A 4,813-nucleotide genomic window follows, 5' to 3' on the forward strand; every position below is an offset into this window, starting at 1 on the left:
GAGCGACTCAGCCTCACCCCTTCCCTCCCACCGCTCTGGGGGCTGCACGAAATTTTAAAAAAGGAATAATAAAATTTTTTTCGTTTTTGTTTTTTTTTTCTTCAAGGCAGACGTTTTTCGACATTTAGCTCTTTTCTTGCTCCCAGCTCGCACTCACCTGCGGGGCCGCCGGCAGGGCTGGGGGCGGGGGTGCGCGGGGCTGGAGCCGCCGAGCGCGGGTTGAAAGCTAGCCAAGCTCTGCAGCGCCCGACCCGGGCGTGTACGCCGCCGCCAGTCCCCGCAGAGAAATCGTCCTCCTACCCCCGCCTCCATCGCTCTGCGTTTCTCTTCCAATCAGCCGGTCGCTTGGCGGCTCCTCCAGTCTCCGGCCAAGCCAGCTGCCTAGAGCGAGCTCCACTCCATCTGCTCGCCCGACTCCTCGCTCTCCTGCCGGGGCGTGCAAGGCAGCTTGAGGCCGGAGGGGGATCTGTGAGGGATCCTGCCTGCTCCCGCTCCCATTGCTCCATCCCTGCTGTCTCCTGCCTCCTCCTCCTCTCCTGCGTTTTTCCAACTCTCCCCTGTCGCCACTGGTGTGTGTCTCAGTGTGTGCGCAGGTTTTTTTTTTTTTATTGCTTTGCTTTTGCAACCCTGAAGCTAAAGCGGGGTGGGGGCGAAGGAGGGGATGTTACAAAAACGAAAAAGAAAAATATGAAGAGGCTCCTAGGTTTGCAACATATGAAAATACCGGGGGAGTACCCTGCCTCGTTTAGGTCTCGGTACCCAGCGAGGGCCTTCCGGATTTCAGAGCGAGTCTTGGGTTGTTCTCGATGCCCCCCATCTTCACTGGCCGTAGGATCCGAGGAGTTAGGAGCAAAAAGTTCACCCCTGGGTCGTAGTAGGGTGTCAGTGGGAGTTGGGGAGATTTTTCAAGACGCAGCGGAGCGTCCCTTTACCCCGGGCTTCTGTAACTAGGCCGCGGCCGGGGTAGGGGTTTAGAGCAAAATCCCGGTGCGTTTGTGCGAAAGAGCTGGATGGGGGAAGTCGGAACTGGGAACGGAGCTTCGTGCGTCTCGAATCGGTCTCTGCTTCCAGTCGCCTGCCAGCTCCCCCTTTAATTTTTCTTTTTTTTTTTCCTCCTTTCCTTTAATCTAATTTCTTCCAACTCCACCTTTGTTGTTACCGGCGTCACGCCTGGATCAGCCAATCCCCTTCTCGCAATCAGCTTGTCAAAAAGGCTTGGCCAGCCCTGAGAAAGCAGGCCGCGGGCGCTGCCCCCCACCTCGGCGGCGACAGGGAGCCCAGAGAAGAGCTCTGCACCCCGATCCTAAGGCAGGATCTGCAGGCCGGCAACCGCCGGTCTAACCTCCCGTATTGCACCATCCAGCAAGTCTGGGGAAGAAAGGCCTGGGCGTGTACCGCTTTCTAGCTTCCCACTGCCATCGGCTCTATTGGGCTTTACCTCCCCTTCTCCGCTGGAGGGATAATCAGGATTAGTTGTAGGGAGGCAGAAGGCAATGTGAAGGACGCTGGCTTCCACCAGGCCAGCCCACGCTTGGTTTGTGTTATCACTCCCCCAGCCACGCCATTGCTCCCGGCTCCTCGGGCTGCCACAATAACACTGCTGTTGCTCACATCTCAGCCAGCTGGGTCGCGCAGTCTTTTTGGACTATTTCTTGGCACACTGCCTTCTCCATCCACAGTTTCGCTGCTGGTGTAATTCCTCTTGTCTCCTGGGAAGAATGAGACTTCTTTCCCAGGATTTCCACATCCCACTTCTGCCACGTTGCATGAACTGAGATCTGATGTATTGGGTTTAGAAGTGTAGGAGAGGCAGATTGGCCATGATAATGAAGTTTAGCTTTCAAGGCTTCTTCCTTGGATGACCTACTGAAGAGTCTGTCCTCAAATTTTTTTTTTGGTTCGTTTGTTTTTTTGTTTTGTTTTTGTTTTAGACAAAAAGGTTTTTCTTTGTTAACTATCGTAGAACTAGCTCTGTAGACCAGGCCAACCTACCACTTACCACTTAGAGATCTGCCTGCCTCTGCCTCCCAATTGCTAAGATTTTAATATTTTATTTTTTATTAAGAATCTTCCCCTTCTCTTGCTCTTACTCCCTTCCTCTTCTCTCCACGTGTTCATGGCCAGCCTATATTCCTCCCTCCCTCTCTTTCTCCTTGCCTTTCTCTGTCTCTGCTATACTCTCAACCCCCCCTCCCCATGCCCTAAATAAACTATTCTATACTAAAAAAAAAAACAAAAAAACCTCCCAAGATGTTTGATTAGAGCCCCACCTACACAGATCTGCCTTTGGAATATGCACAAAACATTTGGTGTGGGATCAAGCCATCTCCCACCACACTAAAAAAGCAGAGCTTTTAATGGACTTTTGATCTATTTTGACAAGAGTAAAGTAAAAGGTTTAGAACTGAAGGTCCCAGGTGTCAGCCTTGATGGCAGTGTCTTTAATCCTAGCACGTCTGAAACAGCTAGGTCGAACTCTGAGTTCAAGGCCAGCCAGTTACAGAATGAGCGCAGGTCACTCACTTCCTTTCCCCACCCCTCCTTTATTTTTATTTTTTTATTTTTATTTTATGTGCACTGGTGTTCTGCCTGCATATACGTTTGTGTCAGGATGTCATATCCCCTAGAACTGGAGCTACAGACAGTTGTGAGCTTCCATGCAGGTGCTGGGAATTGAATCCCAGTCCTCTGAGAAAAGCAAATGTTCTTATCTGCTAAGCTATCATCTCTCTAGCCCCACCCCCACCCCACCTTCTTAATACTGAGTGAGTTTGGACCAATTCTACCCTAACCAGATCCCTTTCTATGTGTATATACTTAGAGTGGGACTCCACTTCCTCACCAGGGACTGTGGGATGATGTATATAAAGCTTTATTTCTCCACATATGGCACTCAGAAACACCAGTTCCAAGTGCCCCGTGAACAGATCTGGAGCGCAGGTATTCTGGCACCGTGCCCTGAACTTCTTGGCTGGGCGAAGGGGTTTTTTGGTAAAGTGCTTTGGAATAAAACGGGATGAACATGAATCATAAGGATTATTATTATTGATTCCTTGGGAAGCAGAAATCATGGCTGGCGCCCTTCCCATTTGGAAACCATTCGGCTTCTTTACCTTTATTGGGTTTCTGGTGAGGTCATGAGTCTAAGATTTGGGCTTCCCGCCACAGGGTGAGAGAACCCGCCCTTGGCCCTTATTCTTTGCCCCTTTCCCTTTTGTTGAGCTTTCTCTCCCTCTTTCCAGCTTCCTGACAGCTCCCCTTGACATTCCATAGCCCCAGCCTAGGCTAGCCACAAAGCACAATCCTAGCTGTGCACCCTGTACTTGGTTGCAACCCTTCTCTGGGTTGCCCAATCCAAACCTAGGCTCTTAGGAAATCCCCAGAGTTCTTTGAATGCTTTAAGCAAAATGTAGAAGTTAAATTCTATTATACAAAATAAAAAAAAAATTTTCTTTTTGTATATGTGTGTATATCTGTGTGAGTGTATGCCATCAGAGAGTGTTGGGTCCCTTGAAGCTGGAATTATAAGTGAATATATATATAATTTATATTATAATTAACATATATTAATATATATATATATATATTGGTGATATATATATATCACCAATAAGACCAAAATATCAAATATTTCAAGGATCTAGGAAGCTTGTAGTGATAATTTGGGCTACATTGCTTTGGCTCCCAACCGGGTTGGACGACCCAGGAGCTATCTGGATTTGTAAATGAAAAACACATACACCATACACCATTTTAATTTTAAAATGCCTTGGCTACCTCAAAGGCCGGGCACTCTCAAACCTTCCCCTGCTACCTCAGGCCCAATTGGAGAAGTAGCCAGTGGCCACCCACCCGGATTCTCACATGGCTGGTTAGCTTCTCTCCTGTAGCTCCTACGTCCCATTCTCCCCCAGTCATACTGATTCTCCATCTCTCCTCCTCTGTCGCCCTAGCCTGGGCACATCTAAGGGTCTCATCCCACCTCCCTTTGCCCAGCCATTGGTTGCTGACATCTTTATTGATAATCAAAAACCAATTGAGGACAAGGACCTTCAGTGTTTGTACACGCAAATTCCCAATTAAATCAAAGCGTTAGAATCTATCACCGATGGACGCTCACTCAGCCAATACTCCCCTCCAGAGTCTTCAGCATTCTGAGTTCCATCTCCATAGATACAGCTTTGTAGATCGCGTACTGCGCCATTCCATGAATAGATGACAGTCTGTCCATCCTACTGTTAATGGATGGCTAGGTGGGATCCAGGGTTTGTGTGTGTGTCAAATTTTATTTATTAGGATTGTGTGCATACAGAATGGAAAGAGTACAGCACTCCATCATGTACATGTGGACTTCAGAGGACAACTTTGTGGAGTTGGCTTCCTGCTTTCACTTTGCCTCCAGAGGGAAAACTCAGGTTGTCAGACTTCCTTTATTGAGAGAGAAGAGTCTTCACCTGACTGAGTCATCTTGTTGGCCCCAGATTTTTATCATTGTGAATAAAGTGTCTTCGAATATGAATGCCTTTTGAAGTATGTGGGACTTCTGCCTGCACCAGAGGATATAAGTGTTCTGGGGTTTGGGAGGTGGCTCAGCCAGCAAAGTGCTTACAGTGCAACATGAGGGCCTGGATCCAGATCCCCAGCACCCTTTAAAACTCGGGAATGGTGGTGTGATCCCACACCTGGCACTCAGGGTGTAAGTGAATAGGTCGGCAAAAATGGGTAATTGGTAGGGCCTAGCCAATCAGTGCTCTCTGGATTCATCAAGAGACCTTGTCTATAAATAAATAGATAAATAAATAAATAAATAAAT

General features: G+C 48.2%; 1 protein-coding gene across 1 annotated transcript in view; it reads right to left on the minus strand.

Moving 5' to 3' along the window:
• Positions 1-574, minus strand: part of Ubtf (upstream binding transcription factor) — a 13,759-nt gene extending 13,185 nt beyond the window's left edge. The window contains exon 1 of the mRNA XM_028780429.1: positions 158-574. The gene's annotated coding sequence lies outside the window, so the exon portion shown is untranslated. The remainder of the gene's footprint in view (positions 1-157) is intronic.
• Positions 575-4,813: the final 4,239 nt, after the last annotated feature.

Source organism: Grammomys surdaster, unplaced genomic scaffold (assembly GCF_004785775.1).
Source record: "Grammomys surdaster isolate TR1022 unplaced genomic scaffold, NIH_TR_1.0 371, whole genome shotgun sequence".
NCBI classification, from domain to species: Eukaryota; Metazoa; Chordata; class Mammalia; order Rodentia; family Muridae; genus Grammomys; species Grammomys surdaster.